The sequence below is a fragment of the Macaca thibetana genome, chromosome 10, assembly GCF_024542745.1.
Source record: "Macaca thibetana thibetana isolate TM-01 chromosome 10, ASM2454274v1, whole genome shotgun sequence".
NCBI lineage: Eukaryota > Metazoa > Chordata > Mammalia > Primates > Cercopithecidae > Macaca > Macaca thibetana.
In genome coordinates this window covers 59,189,918-59,205,961 of record NC_065587.1, presented here as the reverse complement: position 1 = coordinate 59,205,961, position 16,044 = coordinate 59,189,918, and the positions used below count along the sequence as shown (strand labels likewise).

Below are 16,044 nucleotides of genomic sequence, written 5' to 3'. Positions count from 1 at the left end.
ATCAGCGCCAGCATACAGCAAGGATGCACAGTTAGCAGTTTTTGCTCCAAGTATTTTTCAAGTTCCCTTTTGATGTAAGGGTTGGGTTTGCAGCTTCCCTGATCTCACAGAGCAGGGAGGGAGAGATTGGGGGAAGGAACTGGGAGCTGGAGGTGGGAGAAGAGGACCCTGAGAAGATTCATCTAGTCCAGCTGAGCTGAGAGACTCCAAGCTGCTTCTGCAAGGGGATGGCAGAGGGATCAGCAAAGACAGGGCAGGCTGAAGGGTTTCCTGGAAGGTGTGGCCTCTGAAGCAAGGCTGCTGTTACCCTTCTGTGTGGGCATAAAGATGTACCCGTGTCTGTGAATGTATGTCTCTGTCACAAAAACAAAGTGCTAAAAAGGTTAAATAACCTAACATGATGCAATTCAAAGCACCAGGAAATGAAAACAAAATTGGTCCAAAGCAAAACTTAAGGTTGGTACAGGTCCCAGTCGTGCTCAGTTTTTCAGGGTTTGGGGTTGTTTTTGTTTGTTTTTGACCGAGCATCTACTATGCCCAAGGACTTCTTCAGGGCTGAGTGCTCATCCTCTTCTGATGGAAACAGATCTTTTTCACTACATTATGGCTAATGCAACAATAAGAGCATGCTCGGGGACTGTGCACACACAGGAACACACACCCACATTTGAGGACAAGACACAAAAAGAGACTGGGCACTTCTTCACCAGAGTCCTTGAAGGCCTGCACTCCCCCCAACCCCACCTATAGACACCTCTGTGACCTGCTGCTGGGGCTCCATTCTACCTCTTCTACCCTACCACCCACCTGTTGGACTCTTCTCCAAGACCTCCTGTGTCATTTGGGGTCTTCTGAGAAGGAGAAGCCAAAACAGGATTCTATATGTAAGAGGTTGATTGGGGGACACACCTGTGAAGTATAAACGAAGAGAGGGCAAGAGGAGACAGGGAGAGCCTTCAGACTGACCACGATGTTGGTCTCACCCCTGTGAAAGGAGAGGAGGAAGGAAGGAGGATGTGGAAGGAAGAGTCTTAGACTGCAGCACTGCTCTAGGAAAGTTGCAACCAGGATCATGCCACCCAGTCATGGCAGACTTCCCCAGGTAATGAAATTAGCCCAGCAAACATCTTATTGTGTGTTTTCCACATGTGAGGGACTGTATTATATTTAGCTTGCGTCATCTCACTTAGTCCTTCACAATAACCTTAACAGACAGGTACTATTTTCATTATTACCCCATTTTGTAGGCTGAGGCTTAAATAAATGAAGTCCCTTGCCAGAGGCCACAGGTTACAAGTGACAGAGGAAAGATTCAAAGGCTACTTGACTCTAACTATTGCTCTGGACTACTGTGGCCAGAAGGAGGCTTGGAAAGGGTAAGTGGGAGGCTTATTTCTCTCTTTGCACCCATCTCTCCTGCTTATGGGCCTTGGGATGTGTTTCAGCACAACCCCCAAGAAGGCTTTTCTGGTCTCATCAGGGCTGATGCCAGCTCATTCCAGGCTGGTCTGCCAGTCAGGCCCAAGCAGATGGCCCAGAATGCTCACCTGAAATAGTCACTCTTCAGCAGTCACACATGTGCTTTTTTCTTAGGCATTACCTCCTCCAGGAAGCCTTCCTGCTAGCTGGCCCATGTTTCCATAACTTATATAGACACTTTGCCCAGAGCCTATGTTACATCTGTGTCCACCACCAAACTCAGCCTCTCTAGGACCCAAACCAGGTCTGAGTCATGTCAGCACCCAGCACAGGAGGGCATAGAACTGGAGAGACAGCAATATAGGCACCTGGTGCTTGGACAAAGGAACGTGTCCCAGGGGCATCAAGAAGACACCCTTAAAGAGCATGGGTCGTTGTCATGAAAGCCATTGCTTTAGCCTTCAGATGTGCAGCCTGCACTCCCTGGCCTGGCTGCCAGGGGCCTCACCAACCCCCAGGCAGGGTTAACAATTGAGCTTCTCATTTCTCTGCAGCATATAACACCTCCCACCCTCACCTCAACTTCTCTTGGGGGCCAGGCCCGGGCTTATACCCTTGCTTCCCAAAGCTTCAGCATCTGCTGGCTGCCAGTGGCACAGTGGGTAGCCCCAGCCAAGGAGGAGAGTTATTTTTATTTATTTCTTCTTAATCATGAACTTAATTTAGCTGCTAATCAGGTTACCATGGTGACTTGCACTGGATTTATAGCAGTTTCCTAAAGTGCCTTTTTCACACTCTTTTGGTAAATGAATAAAATTTGGGTGATGCGCAAAGCGCATAAATATTGGGTGTCCTAGAAAAAGGTCAGATGCATCCGTTTTGTATTTGCCTTTTGCCCTGACTAATCAGGCGTAAGAAAGAGCCATGACTGTGAATAGACTCCAGGTTCCTCTCCTCTGCCCTCCCTTTAAAACCTTCCATGGATCCCTACTGCCAACCAGGTAAAGTCTGAGATTTTTGCAGTTCTTTTCAAGGCCTGCCCCTCTATCCTCCCTTCACTGACACTCTACCTTCCAGTTCTCCTGTGCTGTTTCTTGCATGCTTATGCCTCTCTGCTTTTGCTTGTGCTGTGCCCTGATCTGGAAAGCCCTTCCCAGACAGCAGGAAAGCCCTCAGCCTTCTGAGATCTCCAGAAGGGTGAATTCCTCTCTCCTCTGTTCCGGGAATGACGGTAGCCTGGCTTGTCTGAGAAAGATTTTCCCCCTTGTCTTGGGACCACTCCCATCCCTATGTGCTACTTTAGAAAACCTTTGCGCACTCTTACTGTCTCCACTATTGCTTGGGCAGGGGTGGGGGGCTATAGTGCTGGCCAGTCCAGGAGAGTGGGTCAGGAAAGCAACAAGGAGATGAAATGAGGAGTCGGTATTTTGACAGCTTTCCGTATTTCACTGTGTGGGAGCCTCACCTCATATTCTACCCAGGTGTTTGGGAACAGAGGGATCATCCCACGGGCTCAGAAGCACTTCTGCCTTAGGCCTTCTGCAAGCCCCCCCTTGTGGCTCCCAGAAGGGACAGTGTCTCCAAGCTGGAGACCACAGTTTCCAGGTTTCCCTTGAGGACCTTGGGGCCGGCTGCCAATCAGTCTTGGGATCAGCCACAATCCATTAGCGAATGCCCAGGGCTCAAGGCGCCAACAGAGCCACCAGGCGTCGGCGCCAGATCCTACTCAGGGAACCCAAAGCCACCTTCAATTATTGTCTTGGCCTTTATAATCAGACAAGCTGGACCCACAGACCATAGGCTGTTTCCTAGGCTCAGAAACCCCACCAGCCCCAGTTCTGGCACTCTGAGCTCACCAGGCACTCTCCAGGCCAAGATATACATGCAACCCAACAGGAGACCTATCTCTCTGAACCACTTGGGTCACAAAAGGAACCACATGACCCCTTTGCAGCAGCCCACGCTGCAGGTAAGGCTATGTGAGTACATTAAATTACCACCCCTCTCTGAGCCTCACTTTCCCATCTGGAAGGTAGAGCTGTATTCATGGCAGTTGCACTGGCATCAGTGATCATGGGCTTACTTTACTTCTGGCCTTCGAAACGTGGAGTCAGAAAAACTGAGTTTGAATTCTTCCTCTGCATCTTTATTTGATTTTGCTTCAAGATTGAAGCCAAGGGAGAGGAAAGGGCTGTTTCCAGAATGCCTTTGGAAGAGTGAGATCAGCAGGCACAGACATTTACAATAGTGACCAAGAAGGGTACGTCTTGTGATATGCCAGGCAAGCCCTGAATGGCTGCATAACCTCAGCAGGCATGTTTGTCCATTTGTACCGCCAGAGGAGTTCTAGCCAGAATGACTCAGAGGATCTGGGACCGGGGAGTAGACGTACAACTCTCTCCAACCAAGCATGGAAGGACCCAGGTATCCAGACACAATCACCCAAGGCTTGAGAGAGTCTGGAGTTCTAACCCTAGCTCAGTGGCAACATTACTGTGTGATCTTGGGCAAGTCACTCAAGCTCACTGGGCTTCAAAGAGTTTCTCTGGAGACATGAATCCTTCCCAAATGGGGGTGAGACCTTATCTTCCCCAAACCCTTCTCCAGCATGTGAGTTTATGAAGCTGGTTCTGGCCCATCCAACAGTAATTGGGGGTGGGGGACAACATGACTTTGTAAAAAACTCAGAATAAAGCACAGTAAACCCTCCAGCCACTGGGGACTGCCTTATTCCACCCTTGCGCATACCTTAAGGTGAGAATTAACAGGTACCCATTCCTGGTAAGGACTTGACAAGCATCTTGCATGGAGAAAAACCAGGACCTCCTCATTGACTTGGTAGATGTTACACAGCACTGTGTTTAAGAGCACAGGCTCTGGAGCCTGACTCCCTGGGTTCAAATCCCAGCTCTGTCATTTACTACCTGTATGGCCTTGGGCAAGTTACCTAACCCTTCTGTCTGCTCTTCCTCACATGTACAATGGGACTAATAGTAGCATATACCCCATTGGATTGTTGGGAGGATTAAGTGAGTAAATACACATTAGGCACTTAGTGTTGAGGGTTGATGATTATATAGCAAACATTTCTCCCACATATTAGTTCTCAAAGCTACTATTAGCCCCATCTTACACTCAAGAGAACTTAAATGCAAAGAAATTAACCCTCTTACCTGGTCCCTGTGCTCTCTGCTAGTGCATTTGCCATCAGACCTTGCTGCTCCCACTTCTGCTCAATATGATCAATGCTGTCCACTGACTTGTTTTGCAAAACAAGTTCATATAGCAATGGAAATAGAGAAGGGAGTTGGGAGTTAATTAGGGCAGGGTGAGCCACAGATCAATTTTAACATTGTTAAAGGAGAGATGACTAGACATTAGCATGTGATACAACAAGAACCATCACAACACCATCTACAAAGGCTTCTAGCCAAAAATGAAATACGACTCTGATCAGGCCTCTGGATCAAACTACCAATTTCCAGGAAACACAGGGATGGAGGAACACGTTAAACAACACCACAAGGAGGCGCTCAGCTGAATCTGGAATGTGAAACAATCTATGGGAGAATGACCAAAATTCATCAAGAAACAAACAGCATTTAGAAAAGAGAAATAAATCACATTTTTAAATGTGAGAAAAAGGGAGCACTGTTATAAAGAAGCTTAAGAGACATATCAGTCTAATGCAATGTTTACAGCCTGACTCAAACTAAATGTAAAAAGGAGGTTTTGAGACAATTGGGAATATCTGAATCTCTACCGAATATTAAATGAATCGGGTTTTTCACTGGTTAGATGTGACAATGATATTGTGGCTATGTTAAAAGAAATTGTCAGTCCTTATCTATTAACAATACCCCCTAAAATGTTTATACATTAAATGAGATGGTGTCTGCGATTTGTTTTAAATACTCCAGCAAAGAGGTGGGGATCAAGAGTGCGTGCAGGTTTACAGTGATTTTCTCTTCTTTTGTATGTTTGGAAGATGTCATAATAAAAAGTTTAAATGAAAAATGAGGGCAGAGGATGAAGGCAGATCACTAAGTATGAAGAGTTGTAGGTATGGGTTTCAGAAACATTGGTAGTGAGTGACATTTGGCTGCATGGAGATGGGACGGGGAAAGCACTCAGCCCCTCATGCATTCTCAGGTCACCTGAGGGAAAATAAGCCTTTGCACACGAAGTTCATTTGTTTATTCTCTCACTCACTCTCCAATTCATTCATCCATCATCCATCCATCGGTTCATTGTGCAGTCAACACACCTGTTTGTTGACAGCCTACAATGTACCAGAAACTGAGGATACAAAGGTGATCATCCCGTCCTTCTGGTACTTACGGTGAAGGCAGGAGAGTCAAACGCTTGTTAAATCTGCCATCACGCAGATACAGCTTCACAAAGCCTGAAAAGTCTGAGGTAGGAAGTGGATTGCATGCCGTCAAGAAGTTTAACATGGGCAAACAGGACTTGTTCTGGAGTGAGAGATGGTCGGGGAAGGTTTCTCTATAACATTTAAGCTGAGACTTGAATGACCAAAAGGAGATAGCCATGTAAAGGGAAGGGCATTCAGGCAAAAAGAAAGGCAAGAGAAAATGTCCTGAGGCAGGAAGAAGCCAGGGATTTTCAGGAGTGTTCAGTATACAATGGTTACAGCAGAGCGGGGAGCGAGACTCACAGGCTGGGGGGAACATCTGGGGCTGTTAACTGCTGCTCTTGAACGAAGAGAAATGTCTCTCCCATCCACAGAACATGTCATACAGACACGGAGGCCTCAGGCCAGATGACAGATGCTCCACCAGTTATCAAGACAGGTATGGGGAAAGTGCATGTCTATGTTAGAGCACTAGAGAAAATGTTCCACTTCCTTAAAGAATTTTAATTTGGGACTAGGGTGGAGAGGAAGGGAAGAAGGCGGCCCTGGGGCAGAGAAGAGGCTACTACAAAGGGAACCATCAGAATCGCTGAGTAAGTAATACTCCCAATTAGAGATTTAAAAACCAATGGTGAAAAGCAGTCTTGTGCTCAGCTCAGCCCTCCCTCCCTTGGCCAGCCTCAGTCAGGGAAAGGAAGTCGTAGCCAACTGTGGGGACAGTTGCCCAGTGATTTATGGCCCTGAGACAAAGGTTCCCAAGGAAAGGCCCTGCGAAACTCAGACGTGTTGTTGGAACAATTAGAGCCCATCCATCTATTTGAGTCAGCACAGCATCCGGAAAATGGGCCTGGCCCGGGCTGAGCACCAGCTCTTCACGTGGGACTTCCCGCGTGGTGAACACACACAAGAGCCCAGCAGCTGGTGGGGGGAAAGCCCCATTTTTCAGATAAGGAAACTGAAGCTCTCAGAAAGACAACTTGCTCAAGGTCATCAGCTAGGAGATTCAAACTCAGATCTGTTGGAGTCCCAAGGCCACACTCTTTTTGGCATTTCTTACTATCTCCCTGGAAGTTTCTGCAGCTGCCCTGGGTGGCTGGTCCCTTGGGAGCTACTGGGCTCTTTCTTCAGTTTTCCAAGATGGGGCTGCTGTTGCCCCTGCAAAAAGGTTTGGCCCTCAGATCTCGATTCACTCTAAAAAGCTAAGCTGGTGTATCCAAAGCCAACAGCAGGTCCCTCTCCTGCAGAACAAAATGCGTAATTCCTCCTCTGGAACTGTGATTCCACAGAGACCTGGAAGGGGTCAGTGGTATCAGGCCCCTGCCTTCAAACTATGTACAGTGTTCTGGGCCCTTCTAAGAGCTGCATGTCAGAAGTACCCCTCAGGGCACATGCACAGCCCCGTGAGCTGCTTCCAGCAGCTGCACTTCAGGAGTGCTGTGTCTGACTCAGCTCTGTGATCCCAGTACAGCGTCTGATCCAGAGAAGCACACAGCAAATGTTTGCTGAATAAAGGAACAGACCTTTGGCATTGGAGATATTGCAGCAAACCCAACTTTAGAAGAAAAAAAAAAAAAGGATGGCTTATTAAAATAAGCTTATGGTACAATGTTCATTGTCAAAAGTGGATGATACAATCACATAGCAAAAAAGTCCCACAAAAACCCAGTGTACATTTAATAGTGTAAAGTAACATGTATATATTTGTGCACTGTGAAAATTCTAGATTAAAATGTCAGCCAAAATATTAACAGTTCTATCACTGTGCAGTTGGCTTATGTGTAGTTTTATTTGCTTCTTGAATTTTTTTCCAAAATGTGTTATAAGAGCATGTGCTGTTTTAACAATAAAAAGGAAAAGCTGTAACTATTTTTTCCATAACATAATTTTTACATAATAAAGTTGAGGGTGCTGCCTGCCTCTCTGAATCCAGAGGCAGCTGCTGGGTGCCAGGAAAGGCAAAGATATTGTGTGAGCTCAAAGTCAGCTTCCTCGATCCACAGACCCCAGGGCCACAGGACCCACACTGACCTCAGGAGCTGCCCATTCCCCGTCCGGGTCCTTAGGATAAGGAACAACATGGATGCCAGACCTCACAGCCATCTGCCAAAATCTTACCACAGCCAGGTACATTTCTACGACTCGTTTCTCCATAAGCAAGTCAGTAAATCAAAGTGCATCTCATACACAAGGTGGGCCCTTTCTGGTAAAACACAAAAAAACTTAATCTTTGGTCCAGAAGCAGTAGATTGCGGCGGCAAGTCGGCAGCCAAAACCATTAATCTTTGCTGCGTTCCCCAACTGGCCCGAGTAGTAAAGAAGATAATACCCCAGCAGAATCAGTGACCCACTACAAATTGGTCCTGAAAGGTCCACCAGCATAAATAGACTTTTGCTGATCCAACACTTGTTAGGAACCCCAACAAAGAGACTATTGGCTCATCTGATGAGCCGCTTGCAAGGGGCCCTTGCAATGGCTGGTGATGGATGACCACCCTCCCTTGGAGGGGAAGACGCAGCTCCTGGTATGGGGCCCTTTCTCATCTTAAATTTGTCCTCAATAAATCACAGGTGCAGAGAAGCCGGCATCAGTTTCATTACACCTACATGCTCCAGTATCAATCACGCCACCATGGCGGCCTGTCTGGGCGCAGTTCATTTCAAGTGGCTGTTTCTGTCCTGATTCCGTTTCCACTGCAATGCACACCTCCAAGGGGCTGGGGCCTAGAGAACTGGAGGAAGAAGCTTTTCTGTAAAGGCCTATGCTTCCCTGGCCTCAGCACCTATTCCCTTCTCCTTCTCTATTAACTATTCCCCAAATGGGTGTCACTTGGAGCTTCATACCCAGTGCCTGTGCAAAGGGCTGAAGCCCCAGGATCAGAAAGACTTGTTTTTAGATAATAGCTCTGACATTTGCCAACTTGGAGCAAGTCATTTTACTTTGCAGAGGCTCAGCTTCCTTATCTGGAAAATGGGGCTAATGATACCTGCCTCTGGAGATGAAACAACACAGAAATAGTCGTAAAGGACCTGGCACAGCCTGGGCACAAAGTAGGATCTTCAGTTCATGTCAGTCCCAGCCCATGCTCATCCCTGGCTAAGATGCTGGTTGAAGAGAAAGTATTGCAGGGATGACTGATCTTGCTCTCCCTCTGGTACTCAGGCCAATGAGAAAGTGGAAATTCTGTGGTTCCTCTTCGCTGTCTACCTTCCTGGACCATTCCTGGTGCCAGCAAAGGTATGTCGATTATGGCTCAGAATTTATGAGGATGCTGCCACAGCTCGTTTTTTGTCTTGTTCCTTTCATTGTAGGCAGTTAAAATACACTTAAAACTAAGGACACCAGAGAGCTCTCAGACCTCTTCTTAATGCACATAATCAAATACTTTAATGTCATTAAATGCATATATAAGGCTCATCATAAAAGCTGTGAACTTCTTTTTTAAAGAATCATAAATGGGAATAAATGGTTTCTTTTTAGGCAGGTCCTACGCCAGTTCGCCTACAACCACTAGAGGCAGGACGGAAGCATCCCTCCAAGCCTGCCAATAGGCCTCCTCCAGAGGGCACAGCCCAGCTCCCTCTGCCGTGGGGTGGAGTTCTCAAGGCCTAGTGGCAGCCCTGTAAATTGTTAACTAAATGAGTAGATCTTTGAGCAGAAGAGAGGGGAGTGCAAAGGACCCTGCTCCTGAGCTGGTAAGGAATGTCAGACGGAACAAGCTTTTCAAAAAGACACTTCCATTCACTCTAAACCTACAAGAAAGCCAGAGTGACAGGGCCATTTATTTGCAGAAGAGCTGGGGAGGGGGTGGAAAGGGAGGCAGAGATAAGAAGAAGGAGGAGAGAGATAAGTAAAGGAGAGAGGGGCAGGGGGAGAGAGAGAAGGTTCACAAAGCAGGCAAAGAGGGAGACAGAAAAGGAGAGAGAGCAGGCTCTACCCCAGGGTCCAGTGTCTCATCCATCACCAGCCATTGCAAGGACCCCAGTGGTTCAGGGTCCAATGTCTTGGCACTGCATGTTGGCTCAGAATTCTGAGACAGAGCCTACAGAGCTGCATATATATCCAGTACATCTCAGAGAACAGAATATAATAGCAGTATAATAAAGATCATGATGATGATGATGATGATGTTGAACATTTACTCTGTGTCCAGTCTAATGTCTAAGTTCTTTACCAGCATGACCTCATTTAATTCTCCTAAGAACGCTATATGGTAGCTACTATATTTCATCAATTCTAAGACATACAATTTCTTTTTCCCATTTTAACACCTCTGAAATTGAGATGCTTTTTAAAATCACTATCCGCCTGGCAGCAGTCTTGATGTCACTGTCATATCTGGGAACACACATCAAAACTTGCGGAACAAGTATTTGCAGCTTAAAATCCTGAGGACAATAGAGGAGTGGTTTTTAAAGAAATGTTCTCACAAACACCTGCAATGTGACAGCAGATGATAGTCTGTTGAAAAACACGAACACTGACAATGCTGAGTTCCTAAAATGCTGAGTTCCTCTGAATATGAGGAAGTTTTAGGAATGTCTTAAACAAATTATTCCAATTATATTTTCCTTTTCATGTATGCATACAAAGGTCTTGTGACAAACAACTGTGTTTAAATCAACCTGAAAGTTCTTTTCATAAATATAAAAATAAAATTTTAAGTGATAAGAAAGTACTATGTCATAGTTTCATTAGCAATGATTTGACTTTTTTTAGTGTTTCATAAAATAATGGTGCAACATACGAGCTCTCTAAGTCCCATCTTATAGATGAGCAAACTGAGGCACTTTTATTACTTGCTCAAAGTCACACAGAGTTTCTCAACCCCAGGTCTTTCTGATTCTAGAACCTGTGTTCTCAGCCATTATTGCTCTTCATCTCTGACATGTCTGAATTCAGATCAACATAGGTTCTGATTCCAGCGTCGCCACTTTCTGGCTTTGTGACCCATGAGACTGATGTCTAGTAGTCTCTGAGCCATAAAGCAGAAATGCTAATGAAACCTGCTTCTCAAAGTTATAGGTGGGAAAATCCATATGTGAAAAGGTTCAACACAGTTCCTGGCCCCAAGAAAGCGCCCAGGATGTGGCAGGCTGAAGGAGGGTCTACCTAAAAGTCCGCGCACATCCGAATCTGAAGAGCACCCCTTTGCCTCTGCAGCAGCAGACAGAAGACTTGGGTGGCACCAAGAGCTCAGATCTAGGACTGGAACTGTGTCAGTAAAAGATGCTTTTAGCACTCTCGGGACAAGCCAGTCTGTATACACTTCCTGGTGCCTGCAAGATGCTCAACTCTTCCTTCCTACTAACAAAACAACAGCTGCAGTGACCGTAATTAGTGTATTACTTTATTATTACCATTTATATCTTTTGAATGCCTACACTTTGGGACTGTTCTAAGGCCTTTACCCACATTCTAATCTCACAGTAACCCCAGGAGTAGGCACATTACAGATGAGGGGAAGGCTTAGAGAGTTGAAGAATACATAGGGCTGTCTTTGGGGGTCCTGGGCTGATTCAGAGAACAAATACGCCCAGTGTCTTAGGTTAATTTGGTACTTTGGGATCCCATGGTTCATTCCCATTAGGTCTGAGATTCAAGTTAAGAAGTCAACTTCTAAATGTCATAAAGGATTTCTTCTCCCCCTGCCCCACACCAGTGATAAATAAAACTGTTTACCGTGGAAAATTTGGAAAATATTTATAACAAAAAGATATGGTCACATATAATCCCATTGCACAGAGAACACCTCCTGGTTTACACTTTTTTGCTCCTTTTCTCCCATTCTTATTTCTAACCATATTTTACACAGTTTATGTTATACGTGGAATTTTATATCTTGCTTTTATCTCCCGGCATAAGCATTTCCCATGTTATTGGAAACTCTTAAACATCATTTTTATTGTTACCAGTATTGTTGAATGGGTGGACCATAAGGTCCTTAACCACTCCCTTAATGTGGGAGCATTTAATGTCTGCAGGCACAAACTTGTGTGCCTAAACCTTTGCTTACATTTCTATTTCCTTGAGATAAATTATTTATAATAACATTACTGTGTCAAATGATTTACGACTTGATAGATATTGTCAAATTGTAATTCATATTTAAGAATATCTATTTCAACCAATTTTTTTTTTTTTTTTTGAGACAGAGTCTCATTTCATCGCCCAAGCTGCAATGTAGTGGTATAATCTCACCTCACTGCAACCTCCGCTTCCTGGGTTCAAGCGATTCTCATGCCTCAGCCACCCTAGTAGCTGGGATTACATGTGCAGGCCACCACACCCAGCTAACTTTTGTATTTTCAGTAAAGATGGGGTTTCATCATGTTGGCCAGGCTGGTCTTGAACTCCTGGCCTCAAGTGATCCGCCTGCCTTGGCCTCCTAAAGCACTGGGATTACAGGCATGAGCCACCGCGCCCAGCCGAATATTAACATTTTATTGTTATTTTGATAATGAAATTTTTCTGATTATTTTCAATTAACATATTTTTGTTTACTAGTAAATGTGAACTTTAAAAAAAAAAAACTTTATTTTACAATTGTGTCTGTGAATTTGTGAGGTTACAGCAAAGCAGTTAGGAGCCCCTGCCTGCTAGATTAAGCTGCGTGATTTTGAATCCTGGCCCCTCACTTACAATATGCGTGATCTTGGGATGATTATTTAACTTCTCAAAGCTTTATTTTTTTTCTCATCTTTTAATAGGGATGAGAATAATAACACCTAAATCATAGGGTCTTTGTAAAGAATGAACAAGAAATCTCATGTAAATTATACCTGGCATATAGTAAGTGTTCACTAAATATTAGCTACTTGAATTTCTTTTGCAAATTCTTTTTCATATACTTTTCTCATTTATCTTTTGAGATCTTAGTATCTTTCTTATCCAACCGAAAGAGTTCTTTCTATAGGAAGAACATTAGCCCTTTGCTACATATGTTGTGAATATTTTCTAATTGGCTTTTAAAGCTACATTCTTTCTCTCTTGATAGTCTCCCTGAGAGTATTTTAGGGCCATCCACATCTAGTGAAGCTGAAGGGAAGAGTTAGGTCTATTCAGTAAAGATATAGAAAAATGAAGGAGTTTTCATTTCCAGTGATGCGCCCCAGAAAACATTGCTTCCATTCACAATGCTGCATTTCTAATAGATGAGGTAAGAATTGATGGGGTTTGTCCTACTCACAAAATGACGCCCAAGCGGGGATGCACGAAGAACGTTGCCACGGCTCCGACATATTGATGCCAAACAGCCCGAAGCACTTCGTGTCAGGGACGGAAGTGTTAGAGCTTTCTCGAGCCCACTCTTTCTCAGTTTGGAAGCTGTCCTCATGTTCACAAGGATATTTTGGTAGAAAACCTCCTTTTCCAGGATCTCCATTTGCCTGTCGCCACTTCTGTGTACTCAGTACTTTTCTGTCAACGAGGGTTCCAAGGAGTGAGAAAGCCTGTTTTTGTTTTCATTTTTTATGTCTATTAAAAATAAACATGCTGAGAAGCTGCCTCTTAGTCTCTTTATCAAGCCCCAAATGACGTGTAGCCCTTGTCAACTCAGCGTTGACGAACGCAATCAGCATTTACAAAATCAGATTTGTAAGGCATCGGGAATAAACTTAGCTAAGGGCAGGTTTCCCCTCCATTGATCAAAACGGGTTTTTGCCGAATGATGGGCAGTCAGTCGGTCCCTCGAAGTAAGTAGGCTACAGGCAGACAGGATGCTGTCCCCAGCCCACCCACCTGGGCCCAGCTCACAGGACACCTGGCAGGTTCTTCTGCTAAGAAAGCCGAGAAGCCCACCTCTTTATGGGTCGGCACAAACGGGGCACATTTCATGCTGAGTCAATTTAATCAATACTTTTCTTGCTTTGGAAACCCAGAGCATTTAGAGAGAGCAAAGCCACACTACACAGTAAAGCAGCTTTAAATTCTAATGAGCTTCTCTGTGCTAATTAATGACTTTGCTAACTGGAAGCTTTCTTTGTTAGAAAACACACTCTTGCCTTTCAAGATGACAGCTTTTCCTTTCCCGAATGTCTTTTATTATCAAACCAGAAAGGGATGTACTTTATTCCTCTCATCCTGTTAGAACTAATACATTTTTATTATTTAAAAAATAATTTTCTTTTAGTAACCAGCATTGCATTTTGCCTTGTAAAATCTAGAAAGTGCAAGAGATCAATTTCTCCTAAATCCTACCTGTCACCCGCCCGGCAGGAAACGGAGTTCTAGAGGGTAAACACAGCCTCTTCGGAATAGACACAACAGTATGCCTCCTCCCACCCCCTCCCATTGCACAGTGAGATTTGGTAATTTGCAAATTGAGCAGCCATCATTATTTTTTAAGGAGCAAACAGGGTCTCCACTCCTCACTAGGAGAATGTGGCCCAATCATTTGTCTCGGCAACACACGAATTCTAGAGCACTTGAGAATTCTTAGCCATAAAGCTGATTACTAACACAGGGATGGTTATAAAGAAAAAACTTCGTCTTAATCTGGGGAGGAGGGGAAGGGAAGATGAAGGGCAAGAAGGAAAAGGTACATACAGCTCATTGCTGGAGTTATCAGGCCAAATCAGAGCTTGAACTCTAATTTTTTTGTGAATCAGAATTCACACGTGAATGAATGAGTGGAATTTCTCTCCCTCTCTCTTTTCTGCCTTGTTGTTGTTGCTGTCTGACAAGAGAGTCCGTCTGGGTCTCTCTGTCACTATCGCCATCACTGTTCCTCTGTCCTTTCTGAGTACTTGGTGAAGATACCCTGCCTGGAAATAATTGCATTCAGACCCCTGAGTCCCACTTAAAAGTCTTTGGGACTGATCGAGATAAATCCCATCAGGCTTTTGTTTCCACTCAAAGTGCCCCCATCATTTATTAGACGAATTAAAGTATCAATTTCTGTTTAAACATTAACAGGGTGATGCCAAATATTAGTCAGTTCCTAATAATTCTGAGGGATTAAAAAGATAATAAAAGTAATAGTCCATTACATTACCTACTTCAGCAAGATTGTAATGAACGTAATAAATTCTGGATCAGGGTTATAACAACTTCCATCTATTTAAAATGAATTTGTAGGGTTACTTTCATTAACTATGTATATGGGGAAAATGATCTGACATATTACTTTAAAAGAGCTGTAAAACCGATTAGGAGAAAATATGCTTTCCAGACAGGGATGCCGGCCACTGGGGACAACTGCATCCTTGGGAAGTTGGAACGAGCTGCCGAGATAGCCCGATTCTGTCCTTCCAGCACTATCCGCTTGCTACTCGGAAAAAAATCGTGACAGCATCAGTGCTGGTGAACGACGGTAAGGGAACCTTCTTCTTCCCCTTCTCCTTTTTTTTTTTTTTTTCTTCCCAGGTATATTCCTACTAATGAACCAGGGCTCACTCTGGGAACTTCTGCAAGGAAATAAACCCTAAGACTGCAGCCCAGCCTGGCCTTTGGACCCCCAGGGGAAAGCTGCCATATTAAAGGGGCCCATGCCCTCATTGCTAGAGGAGACAAGGGAGCGAGCACTTGACTGCACCACAGAAATTACTGCTGTACCTCGAATGCCCGCTTCATTTATCAATTTCATAGCAGAAAAACCCATATGACTGCCTTGTTCAGTCGCACGCTAAATCTAGTCACAGAAAGCTCCCCACCGCCAGTCAAGTGTGTTACGCACAGGCCTGGATAAAGTAACTTGAAATACCACTAATGATTTATACTTAATTGAACTTCTAAGTGATTAAAGTGGCAGTAATGAATGAATAACACCCTCCTCATTCCCTTGACCACTCAGCCCAGCCCCTCCAGGCAGAGAGGGCCTCGCCTGGGGAAGTCAGCGGGGACCGCCGACCGAAGCCATCCTCTGGGCTCCCCGACGCTGCTCATCCTGGCTCAATTGCTCTCACTTGCAGTAAATGACTCCATAAGCACCAAATCAGACCATTGATCCTTTTTATTAGATTACCCAATTGTAAGGTTAATGCATTTGCATTTGGCAAACGGAGTCGGTCAACTCGAATCCCGAGCAGCGATCAGCGTTTAAAAGGACACATATGGGGAGCAACTCTGTCAACACACAGATTTGCTGGCAGCAGTAGCCAGATGCTGACGCCCTTCCTTCCCCTGGCCCCCCCACCAAAGAAGGTGCCATAAGAATTCACTTCCAGGCCTGTGTCTTCCTTAGCAGCAGCCCCCATGGGACAGCCAGGGGACCAAATCTGCTGCCCATGTCCTCCCCACCCCCAGTGCTTCT

At 44.9% G+C, this 16,044-nt stretch overlaps 1 protein-coding gene and 1 long non-coding RNA gene across 2 annotated transcripts in view; one reads left to right on the top strand and one right to left on the bottom strand.

Annotated features, from left to right (window-relative positions):
* The window catches only part of TOP1 (DNA topoisomerase I), a 713,073-nt gene that overhangs the window by 287,050 nt on the left and 409,979 nt on the right, over positions 1 to 16,044 (top strand). The window lies entirely within an intron of this gene.
* LOC126963909 (uncharacterized) overlaps positions 12,013 to 16,044 on the bottom strand; it is a 233,488-nt gene continuing 229,456 nt past the window's right edge. The window contains exon 6 of the long non-coding RNA XR_007729256.1: positions 12,013 to 13,211. This is a non-coding gene — a long non-coding RNA (uncharacterized LOC126963909). The remainder of the gene's footprint in view (positions 13,212 to 16,044) is intronic.